We start from the raw sequence: 14,858 nt of genomic DNA on the forward strand, positions 1-14,858 counted from the left end.
ACCCCCACACTCATTTTAGAAAGATGTGGTTTTGAAAGGAAATAAAATCTTCCCCATTATTATTTGGAAAACAGCACATTTTAAATGGCTTTATACAAATTTTTTCTTGTATAATCCAATGTTTTTGTAAATGCATTTCCTTTTGAATTATTTACTGATATCTAAAATGCAATGAATACAATTCTACATTGTGACAGAATTCTTATTTATACTGAAGAATGGATTTGAGAATAATCATCAAAGTGATCAGAACTGGAGTTAGAAAACCTTGGTTCTAATCCCTACTCAGCTTCTGACTACCTCTGTGACTCTGGAAGATTGTATTTTGGGGCCACAGAAATATTTCCTATCCCCTATGCTCTTCATGCATTGTACCTTGACGTCCATCCACTCAGCAGTAAGGATCCCTTCCCCTTGAACCTGGACAGACCTTTAGGACAGCCTCAAACCAACAGAGTACTGCGGAAGTGACACTTGCAGGTTTCAAGACATGACCTTAAAAATGGTGCTCACTTCTGCTTTGTTTTCTGGGAGTGCTTGTTCTGGGAACTCAGATCCCACGCTGTGAGGAAGCCTGAACGAGGGCATGTAAAGCCCCTGGAGAGGCCCGGGTCAGTGCTCCAGCCAAAAGACCAGCTGAGAGCCCAAACATCAGTGGCCTACCTACCGTTCATGTGAATGAAGGCGTCTCCAAAAGTTTACAGCCCAGATGCATCAACCCCAGTATTCACACCTTCCCAGCTGACGCCCCAGCCGCCAGGGCCCTGCTGAGCCCAGCCCAGATTCCTGGCCCACAGAGACAGCATGACTATCACAATGGTTACTGTGTACCACGGAGCTCTGCGCTGGTATACGGAGCAATGCTGAATGGAACAGTGGCCTTGGGCTAGTTCTGTATTCTCTCTAACCTTCACTTGCCTGAGTCCCTAACATGAGGAAGCAGAACCTCTAACACAGGAATGATGAAGAATACATAACACAGGCGAAAACATTTAAACAGAAGTATTCCCCACCTCCTCTCTCCCCAGGCTGCTCAACAGAATTCTTTTGTGTTGATCTGCTCCAGGAAATCGGTGGTCCTGATTAAAATAATGCATTAAAAATGGAGTATTGGAAAAAGACAAGAGAGAGTAAAAAACCACCGAAAAAACTCCTGGAGAGTGAGAATATCCAGATAGTTAAAGAGAAGTTTTAGAAAGCTTTTCTAAGAAACATATTTTAAGATACAATTTTTAAAAGGTTTGTGTGTTATTGCTGTGTACTTGAAGATACTTCTCAGTATCTTCAAGACAGCTTTGAGATACACAGATATTATTTTTCAAATCTTTGTATAAATGTTTATGCTTATATTGGATATGACACTGGGCTTAAAGCAAAACCAGAGGACCCAGATTTAGTTGTATTTCACCAAGCTAAAGATAGTGCTCTTATATAGTAAATAAGAATTTGATGGACAGCATCTCAAATAATAAGAACCCAATGATGGACTAGTATTACTGTTGATCTTAGGATCTAATACATAAATCCTATTAGCATTCTCTTAGCCACATAATTCTACTTCACAGGGCCTTGCTGGAAAAAAATCAAATTTTCATTGTTTCATTCTACTTTATCTTTGCATCAGAAAAAAATGTGTGTTAATGCTATGGAAACAAAAGTATTCCAAATTATAGGTTCTTTTGACAAGTATTTACTGAGGGCCAATTTTTACCAATACACTCTCTGTACCAAGCACAAGACAAAGACATATATGTATTCTTTCTTCAAAATACCTATATCCTAGTTGGAAATGAGAGAAATAAGCATATGAACAAGTAAACAATCCATACAAGTGTCAGTTTAGAATTTAATAGAGTTTTCATACAAGAGAAAAGCACAAATCAATAGTACGTACTCAGGAAGTACAGGATTCATTCTAGAAAGATCTGGAAAATTTTCCTGTAGGTCAAAATGCCAAGTGAGGCCTTAAAGGAGAAATAAGATCAGTTATATGGGAAGGAAAAAAAAAAAAGTCATTCTGATCCGAGGGATAAAGCAAAAAGTGCTGTTTCTGTGTTGCTTTGTTTGACCAGTTGGTTGGTTGGTTGGGGGTTTGTTTGCTTTGGCTTGGTTTCCTTTTTAGTAAACAGACTGAAGCAGAAAAAAATATGTATTAGAGAGCTCAGCAAGAAAAGTTTAAAAAGGCAGATAAGAATGAGTCTGTGGTGAGTTTTTTCTACGATCATCAAAGAATCACTAGCAACTTCAGAAGGATATAGAAAAATAAAATCTTCGGCAATGCTTGTTATGAAGGCAGTGTACAGGATGCAATAGAGGAAAAACCAGAGACAAGGCAACTGGTATTAATTACTGCCAAGCATGTGATGATACAGACCAGAATCACCCAAAAATTACAAACACACTGAAGCCTGGGAGAATATTTTGATATCACTAAGAACAACCCCATGAGTTAGAAGTGATGTAGCTTCAGACAAGTCCCAAGACAAAAGGAGCTAATTTGTGGCCGAACCAAACTAGAAACAAAATCCTTAAATTCAAATTCCACTCCTTCTTTGATACTATGAAATGCCTCCTATAAACACATTATTAATTAACTATCCTGGCAATTGATTAACTAATCCCAGTTTTCATCTGAATGATTGTCTCATTGGAAGCCTGGGCTGGTTACACTTCAGTAGACAAGAGTATTTTAGCATCTCTTGAAAGTCTCATGTTCCAGAATTTGTCCATAAAATAACATCACTGCCATGAGATGACATTAAAATAATAGTAATGCATTTATATGAACTTTGTCACAGGGAAACTTACATGAATCATGACTGGAAGTTTGTCATAATAAACCCAGTATTTAAGATAGCGGATAAATTTACCTACCATTCTTGAAAGTTAATGACAGATCCCAGGCAGACATCCAAAGAGTGTCTACACTAGGCCATGTATTCACATTTTTCACATGTCTTAGTTACTGTTATAATTCATTTCTACTTTGCTTCTGCAATCTGTTTACAAGACTAGACAAAACGAAAGCAGGACCCCAGAAATGGAGGCTCAACCTGTGCTGTGATTGACAGGGCAGAACCTTAATCCCAGCCTACACAGCAGAGTTACTCCATCTCCCAGAAAATCCACAGTTCCAGGACAAGTGTTTGGGAGGGCATTACAGAAAGATCTTTCTGATAAAAGTCTGGAGAAATGAATGGGTTTAGATGAAGAATAATTGTAGATTTTTAGGGATGAATTTTGCTAAATGTTACTGATTTAAATCTTCCTTTATGTGTACCACCTGTTAAATCCTTAATACTAATCTTTACCCAATTTATAAAGAATTGTGAGTTTTTAATGCTGAAAAATATGATTCTCTCCTGACAGCAAACATGAGGCTGTTCAATGATCATGACTGAAGTTAAAGCATTACTACCAATTGGTTAAAACATACTTAATTGTCAATTATTTCAAATAGTAGGGACTTTCTGGAAATACATAAGTTAAACACAGAAAACTCCTAAATTAGCATCATCAATGTCACAATTGCCTACATTACAAAAAAAGAAAACCTTTAAATCAAAATTTGAGTCAAAAACACCATGTCATTCAACATCATTTCACATTCCTGCTAGTCTAACCTCTAAAGGAAGCTATATTAAAATGCAAACAATTTACAGTCACTGCATTTATTTACATACAAGACAATGTTGTGTATATATTAGCTAATAATACTTTTCATACATGAAGCACTTTATAAATTAGAAAACAAATTCACATTAACTGTCTGCATAATCTTTCATGCAGACACTACTTTAAAACATCATCCAAAGTACTTTTTTTAAGTCCACTAAGTGCTGAGTGTATCTTTGACTACATTTCCTTATGCTAATTTCTAGTGAGTTATTTCACAGTTTTACAACTTCATCAAATAGCAACAATCCTCAGTCAGTCCATTGAAACACATGCCCAGATAATAACATGTAAATATACAGCAAGTCAGAGGGAAGGTCTTCCTGAGGCTGCTTGATATACGAAGGATAAAGGGAATGATTTCAGCAGTCAAAGAATCAGCAGGGACAGGAAAGTGCCAGCTCTGATTAGAAGCCTTGAAAGCACTGACAGCAGCATCTCAAGGTAAAATAAGATTTTCAAAAACTCACTCTGCTTCATAGAGCTTGTGAGCGGTGCGAGGTGATTGGAGGGGGAAACAGGATTTGACCTTTTCTTAGCGAAGTAAAAGAAGTTCATCCATTGAACTGGAAGCTTTTAGTGGAGTAACTGGAAGACAAAGCTATAAACTTGAAAGAAAGAGAAAGCGCCAGACTTCACAGTTTTATCAGAGAGGTGCTTCAATCAGTTTACATTTGATTTTAACTCAAAGAATTCCTACATAGCCCCTGAACAATCCCCTTTAAGATTCAAAATTTCTCACAAATTCCTCCTTATTAAATTCAACACATAGAACACTGCAAAATGCATTAAGCCCTTCAGGAAACACCACTGCATTGTACAACATATCAAAGCATATTAAAAATTATCTCTATGAGAGGGAAACATGAAACTAGAGCTTGTGAGATGTTAAAATAACAATCTAGTGTTTGGCTAAACACAGGACAGACCCCCCCCCTCCCTTTTTCCATGCAGCACTGCTACTTTTTGTTCCCATTTCACTGGGAGTCTTTGGTGTTAGAAAGTCTCATGTTTACCTCCTACTGGATTATCTTTTTTGACTTGACCATAATAAACTCAGTTTTTAAAAAATGAATTTTGAATTAATGATGGTGGTAAAAAAGTAAGATACTGTAGATGTTAAATTAGGTTTACGTTTATAATAAACTGTTACTTTTTTTAAAAAAATTAAGTATTAACATCTAGTTATCTCTCCTTTATCACATTAACCAGTAACCCCACAAATCAAAGTACCTGGGGAGGAGAAATGCCTAGTCAACCTATATTTTGTATCTTAGAACTAATTTTCAATAATCTATAAGGACGAAAGCAGGACCAGTCTGCATCTAAAGAATCTCATGTGAGTCATCACTGATTCATTTCCTTTTTATCAGCTTCTTGAACCAAAAACACAGTAAATAAATAGTTTGACAAATGAATAATGAAAATTAAGAGGCAGATAACTGACTGACTCATAATACTGTTGATCCACTGAAAATGATACATTAACCAGAAAACAACTAAAAACCCACATAAGATAAATGTCACATTCTGAAAAAAGCACTTTAAAAAAAGAAAATAATAGTGTAAATAAAGGGAGCAACTAAGTAAATAAATCAATGACTGGGTATAGTAATCAGAATAGTAGCTTCCCACAGATGTCTATGCGTGGCTTCCCAAGTGGTTCAGTGGTAAAGAATCCGCATACAATGCAGGAGATGCAGGTTCGATCCCTGAGTCAAGATCGCCTGGAGAAGGAAATGGCAACCTACTCCAGATAAATCCCATGGACAGAGAAGCCTGGTGGGCTACAGTCCATAAGTCACAAAGAGTCAGACACAACTGAGCAACTGAGCATGCATGCAGTCGCAAAGATGTCCATGTCCTAATCCCAGAGATGTATGAATATGTTACCACACATGGAACACAACGATTTAATAAGGTAAAGGTCTTAAGAAGGGAAGATTACCTGAATTATCCAGGTGGATCCAGGGCAATCATCAGGATCCCTACAAAAACTGGGGAGGACTGTCAGAATCAGGGAAGAAAATATGACAATAAAGCAGAAGTCTGGATGATGGAATTGCTAGCACTGAGGATGGAGGCAAGGCCCACAAGCCAAGGAATGTGGGCAGCCTTACGACATTAAGGAACGAAAGGAATATGTTCTCCCCTAGAATCTCTAGAAGGAATGCAAGCCTGCTGACACCTGATTATAGCCCAGTGATTTCCCAGTCCCACTTCCCCCTTTCAGAAAAAGATAAATCTGCCGTAGTTTGTTAGAACAGCGATAGGAAACTAATGCCCTGGGCCAAATATTACTCCTGAATTTCCAAATCTGCTTTTCAGTTAAAAGAAGTCATTTTCATTTAAAAATGAGAAGATTGTGAGCAAAAACCTCATAGGAAGATATGATTTTGTCCATGTTAAAGGATACTACTTAATCCAATCAGACGAATATGCATGAGGGAGGCATGTCTCTTATTAAGGGGGAAATCTGTTCATCTACGACTCTTAAGTCAAAGTTAATTAAGCTGAAAATGCCATCTCACCACCTGAATGTTTCCTAACTTGCTGTTCAGAATGTGATGAGCAAACACTTCAGCTTTTCAATTTAGAAATGACGACTTTCTTGCCTCCTTTGTTGGATCCTAGTCAACAAGGGATTTCGTAATTAAAAGTAACTCCAAACCTTAAGAGAGAGAAAGCCAATGGTCCCAGGTTTCATATAAATATGTAGGTTTTCTTTATGATTCTTTTAAATGAACCTGCTTTTCTCCATTGCATGAGGATGATAAGTATCCTTTTGCACTAATAACCTTTCAATATTATTAACTATGTTTTCCTTTCAGTTCTAAAATAAGTACCTGGTTCCTGGTTAAGAAAAATCTCTGGAGAGGCATGGCTGCTAAATGGTGTTTGTTTCTATAAACACAAAATATGTCATTAATCCAGCTTTATCCCAAAGAGGTTAGTTGTTTACATGCATTATGGTGATTTTATTGTATCTTATTAAGGAATAATAGCAAACAAAAGCAACTGCATTAACAGAGGCTTGCAATAAAATGTAAGGTTTTTGCTGTTCTAATTAGTCACACTCATTTTAGGAGAGAGTGAAGCCAGATATGCTCGGTTATGTTTGAGCCCTGTAGACTGTAAAGAGGATCCCCTCCACTGGTTTTCAGCACAGGGGTGTCAGGCTGTCATGCACAACTGTTCCAGAAGCAAAACCAAACAGCAGCTGAAAAGAACTGGTCTTTAATACATATGTATGGAGTCTAGAAAAATGGTACTGATGAACCTATTTGTAAGGCAACAGTGAAGACACAGACATAGAGAACAGACTCATGGACACAGAGGGGGAAGCAGAGGGTGAGATGAATTGAGAGAACAGCATTGAAGCATTCACATTACCATGCGTACAACTGGACAGCCAGTGGGAATTCGCCTTATAAGCAGGGAGCACAACCCGGTGCTCTGTCACAGCCTAGAGGGGTGGGACGGAGTGGGAGGTGGGAAAAAAAAAGTACTGCTCATCCCTCAAGAGGTTTCCCAAAAACTATGTTCCAAAAAGAGAGCTTCCCCAGGAAAAAAAAATAAAATTGTATATTGAAGTCACTGCTACCTTGAGTAACTGGCTAGGTGTGTAGTTGGCCACATGCCTTGAGGAAGGACCTAACACAGGCACAATTAGCGGTACTCGAGCAATCCTGTACTTGTGGGTTTGGAGGCACATGTGTAAAATGAGTAGATGCTTTGAAAAGCCATCTCTCAGCAATGAGTGTCTCACTTCCAACACAGCTCCAAGTATTTTAATAACTTCAGTTTCTTTAATGAATGCAGCAGGTATGCAAAGGAGTTGCTTCCTCCGCCCCAACACCTGTTGCTTTCCATAAGGATCTTTTGGTGAACAAAGGAGGAAAGGTATTTGCCTGGAAACAGCTACTCTGATTATTATGTCAGCTTTATTTTCTGTGTTACTCTATGAAATCAGATTCTTCTTTTTAATTAAGGACTGATTTTTTGTTGTTGTTGCTTTATTGTAACAGCAACAAAACTATGCCATTGATTTAATGAGATATTTTTATTATCTTATGTATATTCACAGAAATTAAGCACCAGTAAATTGTGATGTATTGCAGCCAAAGTGGCATTTGGCTAAATTCTAAGGTTTGTAGTTTGTGTGTGTATTCAGTCGCTCAGTCATGTCCGACTCTTTGTGACCCTATGTACTGTAGCCCACCAGGCTCCTCTGTCCACGAGATCTCCAGGCAAGAATACTGGAGTCGGCAGCCATTCCCTTCTCCAGGGGATCTTCCCAAACCAAGGATCGAATCCACGTCTCTTGCATCTCCTGCACTGACAGGTGGATTTTTTTACCACTGAGCCACGTTTGGAGCCCAGTTTATGGCCCAAGCAAAAGCCAGGGAGTCTCCTCAGAATCGTCAGTCACCAGGTCTGTGTGTGAGTGAAGGGGACCCCCACTGCCTTTCTTAAGTGTTTGGTGAGGTTGGGGGTTGGGGGGACAGGAATCTCAAGGATGGATTAGGAAGAATGGTCTAACAGAACTGAACTCAGAAATGGTTTTAGTACATCCTTGACATGTGACAAGCAGGTGCTATTACATGTGAGCACAGCCTATTTACTGACAAGTTCCTATAGAAAAGTGTTCAAGAAAAACTGTCAACTACCAGTGGGATGAAAGTTAGGGCTGGGTGAGATACAGATTTGGGTTTATGCCACTGAAATCTTTATAATGGAGGGAATGTCACAGGATCTGAATTGTTATGACACAAACATGAGGCCTGCATTTCTCCTATTGACCAGAACTCTCCCAGCCACTGAGCAGAAGTCCTGCCTTATGATAAATATTTATTAAATGATGAAGGTGTAACTAATTCAAATTCATGTTCAGTAAACTGAACATGTAAATTCAGTTCATGTAAACTGCAACTGTCAACTTATTAGGGCCTTCAATAAAACCAGCTTTAAGCAAAGCTATGATTATTAGATCTACAACATAAAAGAAGAATATCACCATGATGGACTTACAGTAGTATCTGTAAGGGGACAGTTAGAGGACCATGTTTCTAGTAGTTAGAGTGGTATGACCTGGGCTGGGTGATATTAAAGTGAGTCTTGCAAAGAATGGAACTGGCTACAGTTGAGTAGAGTGTATGACACAGTAATTTTGGATTGATAGGCACAATGTGGCAATCTTCTTGAAGAAAACCTTGATGAGGAAACTGTTCACCTTAGGGTCTTCAGAGAAACAGAATACACATGGGAAGAGGTTTATTATAAGGAATTACTTCATACAGTTACAGAAGCTGACAAGCTGCAACATCTGCAGGGTGAATCCTAGCAAATTGTTGGAGACCCAAGAAAGCTGATGGTTTAGTTCCAGCCTGAGTCGAAAGGCCTGGGAAGCAGAAGAACCAATGGTGTAGTTGTAGTCTGAAGGCCAGTAGGCTGGAAACCCAGGAAGATGCAACGTTTCAGTTAAATCCAAAGGCAGGGAAAAAAGTCAGTGTCCCAGTTCGAAAGCCATTAGGCAGGAACAATTCTTCCTTACTCAGGGGAGGTTAATTAACCTTTTGTTCTACTCAAATCTTCAACTGATTTGATGAGACCCACCCACATTACTGGGCTTCCCTGGTGGCTGATGGTAAACAGTCTACCTGCAATGCAGGAGACCCATGTTCAATCCCTGGGTCAGGAAGATCACCTGGAGAAGGGAGTGGCTACCGACTCCAGTATTCTTGCCTGGAAAATCTCATGGACAGAGGAGCCCGCTGGGTTACACCCCATGGGGTCACAAAAAGTCAGACACAACCAAGCAACTAACCCACACAGTAACACACACACCCACATTATGGAGGGCAATCAGCTCTACTGAGTTTACCAACTGAAATGTTACTCTCATCCCAAGACACCCTTCACAGAAACACCCAGAATAATGGACCAAATGTTAGGGCTTTCCCAGGTCCAGTCAAGGTGACACATAACATTAACCACAACACTAAATAAGTATGCTATTTTAATTGGTTCACATTGTTACAGTCCAGGTACCAGCAGCTAAGTTACGTTTGCTTATTTTTAATACCAAGTATGTTCTGTTCCTGTATTGTTTAATTATGTTGGTTTCAGTTTCCAAACTTTTATCTCACTTACTCTTAGAATCTCATGTTTAAAAACAAAGGTCCTTAAATCAGTGCAGTCATCTTTCCTATGCATGAGATTTCATGGTTGTCTTCCGGCTAGCCAGTTTAACACTGTGGCTATAAATGTGAAAAGCACTTTCAAAGGCTGGGATTATCCAGACAGTACACAATATTCTCGCAGAGTGCCTGCAGATAGTTGGGGACATATTTTGCAGTGAAAGACATCTAAATAAAGGTTGCAGTCTGTGCCTGGCAGTGAGAATACAGTCTTATTTCCTGCCACATCAGTCTTCACAGCACAAATGCAGGGACATTTGGGAGTTCCCCAGTCACTGTGATCAGAATAGAACTTCTGAACAAACGACTCAGGTCCTAGAGGAGAACTATCAGCTGTTTAGAGTGATTACCAAATCCCTATTGCTATAGACCAAAGCCTAACAAACTACAGCCCCACGGACCAAATCTTGTTGCCCTAAGAGTTTGTGGGAGGGCTTCCCTGGTGGCTCAGTGATAAAGAATCCATCTGCCAATGCAAGGGACACAGGTTCAATCCCCGGTCCAGGATGATCCCACAGGCCACGGAGGAACTAAACCTATGTGCCACAACCACTGAGCCTGTGCTCTAGACCCCAGGAGCCACAAACACTGAACCCACATGGCCCATCTACTGAAGCCCAGGCACCCCAGACCCCCTGCTCCACAACAAAAGAGGTCACCGCAGTGAGAAGCCCATGCACCACAACCAAAAAGCAGCCCCTGCTCGCTGCAACTAGAGAAAGGAGCAATAAAGACCTGGTGTAGCCATAAATGAATAAAATCATCTTTTAGAAAAGAGTTACAGGAAAGACCACTCCCGTTCATTTACACCTTCTCTCTAGCTGTCTCAGTACTGCCACTGCAGCAAAGCTGAACCACTGTAACAGAAACTCCAGACTCTACAAATTCTAGCATATTTACTATCCTTCCTTTTACAGAAAAACTTGGTTAACCTCTGGTCTGTAGAATAAACAGACACAGAAGTTTTACAGACTGTCTTTCTATGCAGAATGAAATACAAACTTTAAACTATTTTTCTCAGCCAATTATAATATCACATAACCGCCTTTCTTCTAAAATGTCATTTTATTCCTTTTTCATATTTTCCTTGAGGTTTCCTGTCAAGATTGTAAGCTCACTTAGCCTTCTCTTCTTGGTTTCCTCAATAAGAAAACCATCTGGACTCCCTAAGTGTGAAGTAATAATTACAAAGAGTTTTCATGCGTGTGCTAAGTCACTTCAGACATGTCCAACTCTTTGTGACCCTATGGACTGTAGCCTGCCAGGCTCCTCTGTCCAGGGGATTCTCCAGGCAAGAATACTGGAGTGGGTTGCCATTTCCTCCTCCAGGAGATCTTCCCAACCCAGGGATTGGACCCACATCTCTTATGTCTCCTGCATTGGTAAGCGAGTTCTTTTAGGATGTGTCAAATGAAGAACAATATAGGACACTTAGCTGTAATACATCTAAAAATGTTTTACAATATGTATGACATACTCACCATTTTGTTTTCATCTACTGCAGCGTAGACACACAGTGTATTCAAAGAATTTTTAGAAATACGTAATTGCCCTCAAGTGCACACTTATCGATTTCTTGTATTCACAGTGACAAAGCCCCAGGGGCAATCACTGAATGAGTATTTATCTGGGATGAACATTCATTTAATCCACGTCTTTACAAGGAGCTTCACAATTGACAGGACGATAAATAAGCTTTCCATGCCCATTTTCATTCTAGGTTTGTGTTTGCTTTCTCCACATTCTTGACTGGTAAATTCCACAAGTAAATTCCACATATTTGTGGCCTGACTTGGAAAACGGTAGTTTCATCTATATCCCACATGCACTCTCCTGAACTCAAAATACAACTGCGAGAACAGGAATTAATTAGTTCTCAGATTTGCCATCTGCTTCACTCAAGTCCTACAAGGTGAGAAATGACAAATTTCCACTAAGAGGTAATGAATGTTAATAAGGTTGTGATTCTACCCTTTGAAACAGAAAGAAAGGAATGTTGAGCCTTGCCTGGGAGTCATCCATGTGCTGGCAAAAATGTTTCACAACAGCCTCAGGATTCCCTGATGGCTCAGTGGTAAAGAATCTGCCTGCCAATGCAGGGGACACAGTTTCAATCCCTAGGCCAGGAAGATCCCATATACTGTGGAGGAACTGAACCCATGGGCCACAACTACCAAGCCTGCGCTCTGGAGTCCGAGAGCCACAAATACTAAACCTACATGGCCCAACTACTGAATCCTGTGCACCCTAGATCCCTTGCTCCACAACAAAAGAGGTCACTGCAGTGAGGACCCCATGCTCACTGCAGTGAGGACCAACCTAGAGAGTAACGCTACTAGCCACAACTAGAGAAAAGCCTGCAGAGCAACAGAGACCCAGCACAGCTAAAAGTAAATGAAACTATCACGGAAAACCTGCCTTGAAGCTGGAGGGGGAGATCTGATTTGTAGTTTTTGCCTATTTTTGAAGTATAAAATTCCCATAGCTAATGTTAAGCTATCAATCTGAGCACAGTTCAGAAAATATGCACAGTAGAATACTACTTCATAGTTTCTCCTCAGGAAGATGCAACATTACAGGTAAATGAACTTAAAGAGCATTGAGAACAATAAAATATAGTAAAATAATAGGAGGTGACAGATTGTTAACATTGATTACTTTTGTTTTCAATACAATTTATTTAATTCTAAATGTATCATTTATAACAACAAGGTCCTACTGTATAGTACAGGAAACTATATTCAAATCCTGTAATAAAAAATAATAAAAAAATTAAAAGAAGACTGTATATATGTATAACTGAGTCAATTTGCTGAACAGCAGAAATTGACACATTCTGCATCAACTATACTTCAAAACAATTTTTAAATGTATAATTAATTTTTAATAACAGCTATGCTTAATCACCAGCTCACAGAATTCCTGAAAATTTCACAGTCATCTCCTACCAGCTGGTACAAACCAGCTGCAGCACATCACTGCTGTCAGTCTATATTATTTTGCATAAAATACAACTGTGCTGCTTTAATTTTTATGAAAGAGAATCATTATTAATAAAGTTTAAAGAAACTCTCTCACCTCTCTCTGACTCTCTGTCACACACAGACATACATACACATATACACAGTTTTACTGAATTTAACATCTCTGGAACAATGTCTGTCTGTAGGAAGGTGAAAATCACCTGGCAATTTTTCAATGCTTTTATGGGCTGAATGCAAGACAGCAAGACAACATGCAACATGCACGCTGCACCAGAACAGACTTCAAACAACTACAGACACAAATGAAATTTAAGGATTTTTAAGGATTCAACATACTTCAAAAGTTCAAAGATTGAATTTCCTAGATGAATCAACAAAGCCTACCATTGCCTAATACTGAAGATTTTACATAGTTACACAGCACTGAGAAGTACCTTTCGTGTGTGTGTGCTCAGTCATGTCCAATTCTCTGTGACCCCATCAAAGCTCAACATTCAGAAAACTAAGATCATGGCATCCGGTCCCATCACTTCATGGCAAATTGATGGGGAAACAGTGGAAACAGTGGCAGACTTTATTTCTCTGGGCTCCAAAATCACTGCAGATGGTGACTGCAGTCATGAAATTAAAAGACGCTTACTCCTTGGAAGGAAAGTTATGGCCAACCTAGATAGCATATTAAAAAGCAGAGACATTACTTTGCCAACAAAGGTCCATCTAGTCAAGGCTACGGTTTTTCCAGTGGTCATGTATGGATGTGAGAGTTGGACTATAAAGAAAGCTGAGTGCTAAAGAATTGATGCTTTTGAACTGTGGTGCTGGAGAAGATTCTTGAGAGTCCCTTGGACTGCAAGGAGATCCAACCAGTCCAACCTAAAGGAGATCAGTCCTGTGTGTTCATTGGAAGGACTGATGCTGAAGCTGAAGCTCCAATACTTTGGCCACCTGATGTAAAGAGTTGACTCATTGGAAAAGACCCTGATGCTGGGAAAGATTAAGGGCAGGAGGAGAAGGGGACAACAGAGGATGAAATGGTTGGATGGCATCACCGACTCGATGGACATAGGTTTGGGTGGACTCTAGGAGTCGGTGATGGACAGGGAGGCCTGGCGTGCTGCGGTTCATGGGGTTGCAAAGAGTCAGACATGATTGAGCAGCTGAACTGAACTGAACATGGACTGTAGTCCACCAGGCTCCTCTGTCCATGTTTGTTTAAAAATAAATACCAGAGAAGAGAAAAAGTAAAGATGTAACCTGACCAGGTTCCATACTTTCTCTTAAAGCTGATGCCCAAAGGCCTTGATGAGGCTATCATTGACAGTTTTAGAATTCTAAATCATTTGTTTTTTTCCTTTCTGTGAAGGAGGGTTGTTTCAAAACATTTTGGAAATTCTATGAAATAAATTAGCCCCTAGGTACAAGGTGGATTTCCCAGAGGGCACTAGTGGCCAATGCAGGAGACACGAGAGATGCAGGTTCGATCCCTGGGTCAGGAAGATCCCCTGCAGGAGAGCACGGCAATCCACTCCAGTGTTCTTGCCTGGAGAATCCCATGGACAGAGAAGCCTGGCAGGCTATGGTCCATAGGGTCACAAAGAATCAGACACGACTGAAGCGACTTAGCAGCAACAGCAGCAGCAGGTACAGCATAGGGGTGGGCTTCCCTGGTAGCTCAGTGGTAAAGAATCTGCCTGCCAATGCAGGAGACATGGGTCTGATCTCTGGGTTAAGAAGATCCTCTGGAGCAGGAAATGACAACCCACTCTAATATTCTTGCCTGGGAAATAAGATGGACAGAGGAGCCTGATGGGCTACAGTCCATGGGGTCACAAAGAGCCAGATACAACTTAGCAATTAAACAAACAACAACGTAGAGGCAAGGTGCTAGGGAAAGGATATTTTGTTATTCAGTAAACACTGCACGTGAGGTCTTGTCACACAGAGGTAGAGGTCTCAAAAAAAAAAAAAAAAAAGAGCACAGTAAAAGTGCCTTTGGTCT

Source organism: Dama dama, chromosome 14, assembly GCF_033118175.1.
Source record: "Dama dama isolate Ldn47 chromosome 14, ASM3311817v1, whole genome shotgun sequence".
NCBI lineage: Eukaryota > Metazoa > Chordata > Mammalia > Artiodactyla > Cervidae > Dama > Dama dama.